The 12,684-nt window shown below is 43.6% G+C and overlaps 1 protein-coding gene across 3 annotated transcripts in view; it reads left to right on the top strand.

Moving 5' to 3' along the window:
* Nucleotides 1–220: 220 nt before the first annotated feature.
* Nucleotides 221–12,684, top strand: part of Mpp7 (membrane palmitoylated protein 7) — a 261,478-nt gene continuing 249,014 nt past the window's right edge. Inside the window, exon 1 of one of the 3 annotated variants that reach the window (XM_031364935.1) lies at nt 221–360. The gene's annotated coding sequence lies outside the window, so the exon portion shown is untranslated. Of the gene's footprint in view, nt 365–11,526; nt 11,905–12,684 lie in introns of those variants that run through there. The other 2 variants (XM_031364936.1, XM_031364937.1) reach the window with 2 other exon arrangements.

The raw sequence follows: 12,684 nt of genomic DNA, 5'->3' as shown, positions 1-12,684 counted from the left end.
GCCGCTACCAATAAGGGCTCTGCTATGTTTATCCTTGCCAGCCAATGAGAGAGCGCTAAGACGACCTTTCCTTAGGCAATCCATCAGCAGACTCCTTGACTGACACTCCGCGTTGGTCTTTACCCAAAAGCCCAGAGACCCCGCCCCTCCAATGCACCTCCCAGCGAGACCCCGCCCCCGAACTTCGAAACCCCGCCCCTAGAGTCTCCGCTCCCGGGGCGGGGCCGAGGCAGGAGATGTGGCGGGTGCAACCGGCTAGTTCACCCAGCTCAGCGGTAGCTGATCCGATCTGTCTCCGGATTGTCCTCAGTTGTGATCCCGAGCTGTGGAGCTAAGTGGCGCGTGGACTGCGGCTGCCGAGTAGGTAGGAGGACCGGAGACTGCGGCGCCTCTCCGGTTCTGGGCCCCTGCGTCCGCGCTCCCTGGAGCCCCCGCCGGCCTCCAGGCGCCTTGCCGTAGTACCTTGCAGAGACGCGGGCAGAGGAGGAGGTGCAGGCGCGGGCGGACCCTGGGACCCTGGGGCGCTCTGGGACGCGGTGGTAGAGCCTAGGCGGGAAGAGAGGGGACTAGGGGGCAAGGACATGCTAAGTAGTGAAAAGCCTTTTTTTTCAACCCCCTTCGCCTGGAAAACGTCTTTATTGAACACTGTTTAATTCAGATTTATTAGACTCTAGGCAGTGAGGAGTTCACGGGGTTCATTGCGATGGTATTGCTTTTACTTACAGTAGCCAGATAGGAATTTGTTTGGGGACATTTACCTAAGTGACAAGTGGACCGAGCACAGTGACTGGTGACTCACCTTTGTCTGGAATGAAGTGGGGAGAGGGAAGGGTGAAAGGAATAGGAGAGGAATGTTCAGATGATGCCTGTGCAGGTTTGAGAGTACTGTGGGATGACCACGGGTAGGAGTAAATTGTGGTTTTCTCCCGTGTGTCTCTGTCCCTCTGTCTCTCTGTCTCACCGTCTCTCTGTCGCTCTCTGTCGCTCTCCTTTTCTTCCTTTTCTTTTCTTCTCCTCCACCCAACAACATTAAAACACAAAAGGCTTTATAAAAAGCAAACTGTGGATTTTAGGCTTCAGGACTGCACCTGCTGCTCCTCCTGTAGTAATACTTGAATACTTAGCAGACAAATCCTAGGCATTTTATCACGTGATTAGATGTTCTTTGGAAGCAATACCTCGAATGGCTGTTAACTTTTCTTTAACCTTCCCAGTCCGCCATATGTCCACAGGTGAAAAGATGCCGGCCATTGAGGTTTAGAGGGTTAGTGTCTGTGGTGCAGTGGTGTCTTTTGAAGTTCTGTCTCCTCGCTAGGTACACACAGGTTACACTTGCCAGTTACTCTTTCCTGGGAAGGCTGTGCAGAGTATGCCCATCATCACAAGAACTTTAAGGTATTGCGACCAAGGAAACTCTAGCAGGGACATTTGACTACCGCTTCATTTGGAATGTGGTTTAGGTTCTAATCGTTAAGCACAGTGCAGGATCAGAAGTAGTTATTTTCAAGAAATACTGTCTCTTAGTTTTTCCGAGCTGTTACTAAGATAGTTTGAAAGTTCCCAGAAAGATAATTTCCCACACAGGCAAAAGAAAACAAGCGGAATTGATCGTGCTTCATGAGATTCTTTCTGAAATATCCTGGGCAGGTGCCTTTGCAAACTCAAGAGCACACCTAGCCAAGCTGTGCCTTTCAGGAGTTTTGGGAATTGGTCTGAAATATAACTGAAAAATCAGTTATAAGATGACTTTTGGGGAAGTCTTTACAATTATTGAAGGGTTGAAAATGTAGCAATCTTTTTTTTTTTTTCTTCTTTTTTGGTTATTTGAGACAGGGTTTCTCTGTATAGCCCTGGCTGTCCTGAAACTCACTTTGTAGACCAGGCTGGCCTTGAATTCAGAGATCTGCCTGCCTCTACCTCCTAAGTGCTGAGATTAAAGTCGTGCACCAACCAACTGGCTTTTTTTTTTTTTTTAATTAGAATGACTCAAAAGAGTTTAAGGGGTAAGTGTGGGCTGATGTCAGATTGGGGAACTAGCTGGCTGTTAGATTTTGTTAAAGAAATTTGGAACATTGACATGTCTCATGACATTTCTTATGCTCTTATTATGAAGTAATCCTTTCTGTGTTTTATGTAATGCACCGTGATATGTTTCAGGTAGACTACATTTTGATGTAACTTACTTGTGAAATATACAAGATAACCTTATACAAGTTAAACCCTGCATTCTATCCACAGGTCTGTCTCTTCCCATCCTTTCTAACCTGACCACTTTTGAAACAGGGTCTTTGTATAGCCCAGACTGGCTTTGAACTTGAAGTGCTCCTCTTGTCTCTGCCTCTTGAGTGCTGCAGTTGCAGATGTGGGCTCTGGGTGAGGCTCACTTTTCTTGCTTTCTAACCTGACCACTTTTGAAACAGGGTCTTTATGTAGCCCACATTGGCCTTGAACTTGAAGCAATCCTCCTGCCTCTGCCTCCTGAGTGCTGCAGTTGCCGATGTGGGCGCTGGGTCAGTTTTAGTCTTCTTGCTTTGGTGCTTTTACTTAACGTTGTCAACTAAAAATTTGAAGCAAAAATTTCTGTATTAAAAACTTGCATCTGTTATTCTTAAAGCCCGAAGCCCTTCCTTGTGTCCGGCCCTCCTGCATATGGGAAATGGAGGTAGACTTTCCTGTTTCTACCCAACCTCTCCCTATCCTGTGGGGTTATAGATTTGCATGTTCCTCCAAAATTATTTAGGATAATATGCGAGTTGCACTGGATAGAGTACCTGGTGCCACTATGGATAGCTTCACTATTTTAATTTTATCATTCTTTTTACTCTTACTATCATTGCTATAAACATTTTAGTGATGAGGAGGCATGTGGAGAAGGACAGCTGTTCTTTTCATGGCAGTGAATGACTTCAGAGAGTTTGATTAAATAAGCTTATTTTAAATGGCGGGATGGTTTAATTTAACATGATGAAATTTTGAGCGCTTTCATAAATAACCTCTATTGGGCGCTTCCTGGTTCTCCTCATAGTCAGTAACCCAGACCAGAGTGAAGATTTATTGCTCTGTGTTTGTATAAGCTTGAGCTTTCAAAAAAAAAAAATGGCTGGGCTTTGCTGACAATTTATAGAAACAAGGACTAAGCTATTTGTGGGTATCTTGGCTTTTCTTTTCTTAGGTTTGTTTTTTCAAAGATGTGGCAGAGTACTTGTGGTAAGACTTTGTGCCACTCACTGTGAATAGATGCTTAGCTAAGGTTTCCCTCCAGGTTTGGGAAAGTGTTTTTCCTTGTGCAATCACTTGATACATTTTTCTATACTTTGCTTTATAAGGAGAGATGAATAGGTGTTTTCCTCTTTCTGGTGAACTGGAGCTGTAGTTGGACCTGCAGTTGATTGTATTGCTTTTTATTAGTTGCTGCAGAAGAGGGATGAGTAAACCGCTCTCCTTTGGATAAAGCAGTTCTTAATTTAGATAAGATGGCAAGGACTGCCAGGTACGTTCCTCATACAGTGTAAATGGTACCTGAGTACCTGGTAGACTGTTCATTAGGGAATGATGGCGACTGAGAGTCTGCCCACAGCTTCCCTCATCTATGGTTGGTTGAATCCTTGGATGGGGAAACAAACCATGTGCAAAGGTCAACTGTACTTGACCACATTTTTTTTTTTTTCAGACATGGGTTGTCCTAAAAAATTTTAAATTACGTTTATATAGTTATCTATAACACTAGCACTTAATGTGTTAGAATAGAGGCTTGTGTCTAACATAGGCCAGAGCAGTTCCATGGGAGCCACCCAACCACAGAGACATGCCAGCATCCTTATTTGTAGTTTTCTGGTTTTGAACACAGCCATGTGTGCTATCCTATGCTTGTTAACTCTGTGGGGTTTCCCTTTACCACGTTTTTCTTGATTTGGGCATGTATTCATTTTTACTAATTTTTCTATTAGGGTTCCCTGTCCCTTTCCTGCCTTTCTGTCCTAATTTATAAATGTCACTCTCTCCTTTGATTTTAGGTTCTGCCAGTATCTTTTTCTCTGGAGCGTGGTTTTCTCTAGCACTTAGAGTCTTATTTTACAGTATAGTTTCTTCTTCAACATACTGTTCAGAACAGAATTGTCAGTTTTGGTATCTATCCATTTACCCCTCCTTATATCTTGCTTAGAAAATGTTTTTCCTTTTAAAAAAAAAGTTGTGTTTCTACATTTTTAAAAAAAGTGTTGCCAGGCGATCGTGGCAATGCCTTTAATCCCAGCACTTGGGAGGCAGAGGCAGGCGGATTTCTGAGTTCAAGGCCAGCCTGGTCTACAGAGTGAGCCAGGGTTACACAGAGAAACCCTGTCTCGAAAAAAACCAAAAAAAAAAAAAAAAAAAAAAAAAAAAAAAAAAAAGTGGCAAGGTGAATTTTTCTCAGTCCCATTTACAAAATAGCCTATGAGCGGTGACGCTAACTCTGATCTACACCAAGAGCTATTTCTCCCACTCACCTGTCTTTAGGCTCTCTGTGTTCTGATCAGCTTGTTTCTTTACCAATTCCACACTACTGTTTTTAAGTTGTTATTGCAGTTTGTAGGTAGATAGAAGGTGGGTGGTGGATGGATGGATGGATGGTTGATGGTAACAGGAGACAGATATTTAGAGAGGCAAGTGCCTCCTGTGTTGGTTTTACTAGGAAAGTGTGCATGGAATTTGTTGGGTGCCTGGTAGTGCTGAGTTAAAAGTTTCCACTCAAGTCAGGTTGACTTTTTAATATTTCTTTAATAGTTTCCCAAACACCATGTACTTTGGGAAGGTTTTGCTTTTGGAAAGAATTTCCAGTTGAGGTTAACTGCTTGCTTATTTTCCTGAAGGTGAGTCTGAGTCCATGGTTGATGCTTCTGGCTCTGTCATTCTACCTGCAGGGGCCACATTCCTGGGTGTCACGGGCCTTCTGCCTTCCACTGCTGCTGTATTGCTCACCGCCTATTCTTTCTTTTAATTAGTTTTTATTTAATTTTATGTGTATAAATGTTTTGCCTATGTGCATATCCGTGTACTTTGTATATGTCTGTGCCCACAGAGGCCAGAAGAAGGCTTTGGAGGGCTTTGGATCCTTTGGAACTGGAGTTACAGGCAATTTGTGAGCCAGTGTGTGGTTGCTGGGAATTGAACTTAGGCCAGTACTCTTAAGCACTGAACCATCTCTAGCCCCAAGCTTGTGTGTGTGTTACATTGAATGTGTATAGCATTTGCTAGTGTGCATTATGAACTGTATTTACCTATACATATAATACAGTACAACATTTTAATACCTCAAAAAAAGAACTAACCTAAACGTGCACCAGTAGATGGTGATGATTCTCTATGGGGATTATTACTACACGGTGGGTAAAAAATCATAAAATCATGTACTTAGGATAATTCTGCTTTAACAATAAAGAGTAAGTTTATGTTTATGTAAAATTCTCTTGGTTTTCTATAAATAGCTTTTAATAAATGATTGCCATTAACGTCCATATTCAGAACAGTTGAAAAGTAACTTTAGTAGCATTAAGATTATAAATGAGCTACTTTGTAATGATTGTCTTCCTAAATTTTCGTAACATAACATTATAATATTTTTAAGGAAAGAAAACAGGTTTAAAAACAACTATAACAACTGGGAGTGGAAAGAGAGTATAGTATCCTGGTTAGATTTAGGCAAGTCTGTTGGGGGCATTTTCTTGATTATTTGACTGATGTGGTTTCCCAGCCCACTATGAGTAGTTCCTCCATTAGGCAGATGGTCCTGAGTTGTTGTATAAGAAAGGCGATTAGGAAGTATTTTGTGAGATTGTGTCTCCTCAAAACAACAGGACTGCTCTACCTAGATGCCTATACAAGGCCCTAACAATGAGAATAACAATAGACGATTCTTGGCAAAGAGTTAGGGGCAGCAAGGATTATTAAGAGTAGAAGAGTCAGTCTTCCCCAGGGAAGTTATCCTTCCAGGGGGAAGTCTTCCCCTAATTAGTTATCCAATTCCAAACAGTGGGCCATGTAGTTACATACATACAAGTAGCTCTAAACAGATGCATCAAGCTGTATTTATATAGTTATGCATTTACATTTGTGTAACCCTGATAATTAAAAAAAAAGGGTTGTGAATTTGAGAGGGAACAGAGGGAGGAACATGTTAGAGATTAGAGGGAAGAAAGGGAATGGGGAATAATGTAATTATATTTAAATTTAAAATAAAGAAAATTACAAAGGAAGGTTCAGCAAGCCTTGAGGAGCCAGCCAGTAAGCAGTGTTTCTTTTTAGCTCCCTCTCCTAGGTTCCTGCACTGAGCCCCGCCCTGAGCCCCGCCCTGAGCCCTGCCCTGGCTTCCCTTTGTGATGGACTACAATTGTAAGCTGAAACAAATCATTTTCTCTGCGAGTTGCTTTTTGGTAATGGTGTTTATCACAGCAGTAGAGACCCTAAATCGGACAGCTAGTGAAAACAGATTGTGATGTGAAGCTTGTGCTTGGACTCTCCTTGAGCTAACTGTCCTCACCTGTCCTCACCATTGCAGCGTGTGCTCTGCTTAGATCTTCCTCAGAGCCAGGAAGCACTAACATCTGCTTGCGCCAGTCCTCCTGGCTTCCCGCTCACTGCCACATGGAGTATACTTAGGATGCTCTGGTGGGTGGTGGGTAGTACTCTTGGTCCATTACTAGTATCAACTTTGAGTGTTTCGTTCCGAGGACAAAGCAGAGGATAAGTCACGTCTGAAGGCTCATTTGAAGAAGCATAGCCTTGACCTTGGCTCCATCTCTTCAGTCGTGCTTACTCAGTCTGTGTGTCAGTTTTTTTCTGGGGGGTGGTGAGGGACCAGCTCTGTGAGATTGAATCCAGGTCCTCATGCATGCTAAGCATATGTTTCTGCAGTGAGTTAACCCCCTTCTTTTGATTAACACCATTTTGACATGCTGGGTGTTCTGAAAAGTTCTGAAAAGAGCCACAGAGTTGTCAGTCTCTTTGAGTCCAGCAAGCCGATAGCACCTTCGGTCAGGACAGTTTAGGCCCAGCTCTTCCTACTTACCTGTCTCCCCACCAGGGTGCTGACACAGGCCCACCTGTTTCACTAACCGCCGAAGCCTCTTTACTGGAAGCAGGGACCTGCTGCCTTTTTATCCATCTCTGTTGTATTGTAAAATTGTTTTTTAGGGTGTATGTGTATAGTGTACATGCATGTTACATAGGTGAATATGAATGTGTGAGTATGTGGAGGCCCCAAGGTGACTTTGGGAGATTTTTTTTTTTTAATCATGCTCCACTGTGGGCTCACTGAGGCAGAATCTCTCAGCTGATCCCAGAGCTCAGTGATAAGGCCAGTCTAGCTTGTCAGCTTGCTCTAGGTACCCTCTACCTGTTGCCTCCTCTGTGCTGAGATTACAGGTGAGCGGCCACACCCACTTGTACGATGGAAGTCTGCATCTGGTCTGAATGCTTGCTTGGCAGGTACTCTGCCCACTGAGCCATTCTGTAGCCCCTGAAGGGGAGTTTAGAATGGCTTGGAAGACAGTGTGACTGGCCCCAGCGACTCCCGACTCCTGTGATGTTACTTTTGTTGTGGTATCACAGTGAACTTCCGCAAACACACTGATCTGCTGCTGCGCTTAACTGTATTCACAGAGCTTGAGAGATGTGGTATCCCTTTGTCAGAGACATTGTGATTCTATCACTGTGGCATCTTCAGGAAGAAAAAAAGCACCAGGGCATGTTGCCACTTGCATTTAATGAAGGTTCAGCATGTTCTGTTTTAGTTCCAGCGAGTGGAACTTTGATCTTGATTTGATTTAATGTCTACTTCTTAGCAGAACTCTTATACAGGGTGTGAGTTTCTGGTTGGCCAAGGTTCTGTTGCTTGTCTGAGATGTTCTGAGTCCTGGTGGTAATCATTGCCTGCATCCATCCTCAGGCTCCCAGCAGGCTGACATTTCAAAAACTTTTCGTTCATTATCTCTGAGATAGGAGAAAAAGCAAGCTAGATATTTGAAAAAAAATTAAATTAGGTTTCAACATTATGAGTTGTTCTATTAGATTCTAGAGCACATCTGCTCAGGATGAATGAGCTAAATGTGTTTCTACAACACTCAATTAGAGAAATGCCGGGCTGGATTCCAGGAGTCATTTGAAAGGTCAGTTTGCAGGGTACAGGGGAACCCTCTGTCCTCTGCAAGTTTCCTAAGTGACAGTAGACAGACAGACAGTGGAGAAAGGTCGCACAAACTTTTTAAAAATGCATAAACATGAGAAGCATCTAAAATGTGAACTTCAAAGAGAGCAGACGCTGGAAGCTAGAAAAGCTAGACCTTTGTCCTGGGGAGAGAGGCTCTGGAAAGATGTAGGAACTGAAGGGATGTGGGGGTGGGAGTGGGTTTTTAGGACCCAAAGTATAAATAGTAGTTTGTGATTCTCCAGGAAGTAGCCTGGATCTGAGGTACATGTGGTAGTAGCTTGTGACTAGTATATTGCTGTGAGGTCATTCTTTTCTTTTCTTTAAAAAAAAGATTTATCTATCTATCTATCTATCTATCTATCTATCTATCTATCTATCTGATGTATGTGAGTGCTCTGCCTCACACCTGTGTGCCAGCAGAGGGCATCAGGTCACATTATAGGTGATTTCCCCAGTCAGATCATTCTTTAGTGACATGCCTTTAAAGTGCCTTCAAGAGAGGAGGTCCCAGGTCGCTGAGTTTCTTTTAAAGACTGCTAGCATCAGCTGGAAAAAACGTCTGAGGGGAGCAACCCCTGCACGAATCAAGACAGCTTATTGCTTTCTAAGTTCTGACTCTAGTAGTAGAAACATTTGTTTGTTACAGTTTGAAAGTAGCTTAATTTATTTGGAATAAAATAAAAATAGTGAAAGAAACCCCATAGGGCTGGTAAGGGAAGAAGAAATAGAAACATTGAAATGGTACATTTTTTTGTCTGTGAATTACATATGATTACCCTGACATGTATAATACATTGTATTTCCAGATTTGAAAATATGTAAATATATTTGTCTTTAAAATACTTGCAGAATAATAAAGTAGGAGAAAATGAACTCTAAGTTCATATATAGTGTATATATATATAATATATTATATATATGCCTTGTGTGTAAATTATAAATAAAAAAATTAAAAATATATATATTATACCCAAAGCAGAATCTCACTTTAGGGTCCTGACTGTCCTTGAACTACCAGTCTTCCTGCTTTGCTTTGTGAATTCTGGGATTCTAAGTGAACCCTCTAGATGGTCACTGTGTGCTTGGCCCCTGCCTTGGACTGCTGGGGATCTCAGTGTACCCACTAGGTGCCATTGTGTACCCACTAGGTGCCATTGTGTGCTTGGCCCCTCCCTGCCTTGGACTTCTGGGGATCTCAGTGTGCCCACGAGGTGCCATTGTGTGCTTGGCCCCTCCCTGCCTTGGACTGCTGGGGATCTCAGTGTGCCCACTAGGTGCCATTGTGTGCTTGGCCCCTCCCTGCCTTGGACTGCTGGGGATCTCAGTGTGCCCACGAGGTACCTAGCTATTGTCTTGATGCTGAGATGATGGTGTGTTCACTGTGCCTGGCTGTTTATATACATTTTACTGGCATCCCATGGGTACAAGGACAATCCACTGTCTCTACTCCTTGAAATGTTGAGGTGGATCAGAAATTAAGACGTCCAGGCTGGAGAGATGGCTCAGTGGTTAAGAGCACTAACTGCTCTGGTGAAGATCCTGAGTTCAAATCCCAGCAAGTGGTGGCTCACAATTTCGGTAATGAGATCTGCCACCCTTTTCTGGGGTGCCTGAAGACAGCTACAGTGTACTTAAATATAATAAATAAATAAACCTTTAAAAAATAAAATTAATTTAAAAAAAGAAAAAAGAAATTAAGCTGGTAGCTGTTTGGGTGGGGCAAGTCAGGCGCCTCTCAGGAGCTTCTGTGGGAAGCAGGTAGTGAGAAGGGAGGGAGACAGACGCCTCCGGCTGGCTGCAGCCCCGCACTTCTGCTTCCCTGTTCTCTAGATCAGGTTTTTCCACATTAGGTCAGACCTGTTTTCCCTCCCTCCCTCCCAGATTCCTTCTCATACTTTGAGTGACTGCTGAATACACAAATGTTTACTTATGAGATGAGGGAGCTTCCATGAGTGTTCTTGAACCCCTTCTGGGAACCAGTTAACTGGAACCTGCCACACCGGTTTTTCTTCTTCATTTCCCTCCAGGGTTTTTAGAGCTGTGGTAGTTTTAAATGATCAGCATGCCGACTGACTGCTGAAGCACTACCTGGGTCTGTTCAGTGAAAGCCCAGCTCCTGTCTCTGTGCTGATGACAGCCACAGGGATCTTCCTATGGGTCTTTCAATGAGTAACCAAGTGCCTTCTTTTGTAAAGGGATTAAAGTATCCTTTAAGATGTGAATGGTAGGCAAAGACTGATAAGTTTGGATTTGGCAACAGCTGGACAACGCTATTACAGATTGGAGCCGTAGATAGAATCTGCTACATGTCTGTCCCTTGCTATATGCCAGGGACTGTGTTGAGCAAGCTCTGCCAAGGTATGAGTTTGTAATTCTTTACCATCTCTTGATGTCTTCTCATTTTACAAGTGAAAGGATTGCATCATGAATTTTGTAACTACTGGTTAGGCCAGGATTTCAACCTAAGTGACCCACATACCACGACAAGACCAGTGGGTGAGACTGTTACAACTGAATTCATGTTGGTACACCTCCCTCCCCCCAACACACACACACACACACACACACACACACACACACACACACAGAGGTGGGTGAGAATGGCACAACTGAATTCATATTGGAACCCCCCCCCGCCTCCAACACACACACACACACACACACACACACACATACACACACACAGAGAGAGGTGGGTGAGAATGGCACAACTGAATTCATATTGGAACCTTCCTCCCCATGACACACACAACACATATTTTTTGAACTCTGCAATTTTTCCTCCTTTGGATCCTGATCACCATCTAGACAGGTACACAACACACCTACAGTGTCTCGCCTTGCAACTTTTTCTAGTAGTGTACACAGCCTAATATTAGAAGTTTGCTCCTGAGAAACCTAAAGGAGGCACATAAAATTCACACTGCAATCATGAAATTGTTCGGCAACTGATGCTTGATCTAATAGATGGAAATTGCTTCCCATTGTGTGAGAAGATATGCATTTTGATGTATTCCTACCTCTTATTGACACTGTAAACTTCAGTTTGAGGCACCTGCCTATAAAACTTTATAGCAATACCATATCAAGTGTGGAGGGTCCAGTGTGGCTACATTGGCGGGAGCTACCTGTTACACAGGTAGACAGATGATGGTGATGGGATGACTGAGGGGCAGGGATGTTAGTGGAGCTTTGCTCAATTCTAATTATAGCAGTAGATTTGATGGCTGGATGGTTATGGTTTTGATTTCTCAGTTTCTTCTTGGTTTCCCCTGTTTTTCTGCATTGCTCGTGACTGTTAAGTGGGACCTTGAGGTTTTGAGCTGCTTAGCCAGTGCTCCTGCTAATGTATGCCTTTAGTCCTTGCTTTGGGAATTTTTTTTGATTCCCTTATTGGCACTGCTTGTTACTTTACTGAGCTTCAGATCAGTGACTCTGTAGAATTTGAATTGGCACTATTCCTTCACAGACTATGAATGGCTGAGTTAGAATGTGTTATCTGATCAGTTCTCCCTCCAAAGCTAGTCATGTGCCATGCATGTCTGGAGAAGGGAGTGTTGATACATTGACAGCCAACACTTAGATCAAGGTCCCTATTTTATTTTAGAGGCCCAGAAGCATTCTGGAAGGTCACTGGCTTTGCTGGCTCCCACAGATGTGGCTCAGATGGCATGCTTTCCTCTGCCTCTTGGTTCCCAATGAAGTATGTACTTCTGCCCAAGGTAAGGCCAGGGATGACATCATGGTTCTGGTAGACTTCACAGGAAATGCCCTTCTGCTGAAAAGAACATAGCTTCACCCAGGCCAGATGCTTCGCTCTGAGGAGAAAGACAACTTGTTACTCTTCTCAGGAACTCTGTTTGCAGCCCTCCTGTGTTCTGTAGCTCTGCGTCCTTGGCTCTTCCTTGTCTACTGTCCTAGCCTCCCACCTTAAGGTTACATGCCCCAGTGATGAAGAGTGTGGACTGTAAAACTAACCCTGTGCACTGGGGTTTCTATTCCAAGTCTGCTCATCTCTGGTCTTGTGAATCTTGGCAAGTATGGTCAGGTTTTCCTTACTGTGACTAGTTTCTGAGTAGGTCAACATACAATTCATAGAGGCAAGACAACTCATTGCTATGGGAGACACAGAAAGAGTGAGAGAAAGAATGGGATCCTGCTGCCCTCCACAGGGGCATGTGCTTGCCGACTTGAAGACTTTTCCCTAGGCCTTACTACCACTACTAACAACAACAACAACAACAACAGCAACGACAACAACAGCAACAACAACTACTTCTCCTTCCTCTCCCTCCCCCTCCCCCTCTCCCTTCCCTCCTCCCTGCTGCTCCTCTTCCTCCTCCTCCTCCTCCTCCTCTTCTTCCTCCTCCCCCTTCTTCTTGTTCTTCTTGTTCTTCTTGTTCTTCTTCTTCTTCTTCTTCTTCTTCTTCTTCTTTTCTTCTTCCTCTTCCTCTTCCTCTTCCTCTTCCTCTTCTTCTTCTTCTTCTTCTTCTTCTTCTTCT

The sequence above is a fragment of the Mastomys coucha genome, unplaced genomic scaffold (assembly GCF_008632895.1).
Source record: "Mastomys coucha isolate ucsf_1 unplaced genomic scaffold, UCSF_Mcou_1 pScaffold13, whole genome shotgun sequence".
Lineage (NCBI taxonomy): Eukaryota > Metazoa > Chordata > Mammalia > Rodentia > Muridae > Mastomys > Mastomys coucha.
The sequence above is the reverse complement of the archived record's forward strand: the minus strand, read 5'-3'. Positions and strand labels throughout refer to the sequence as shown.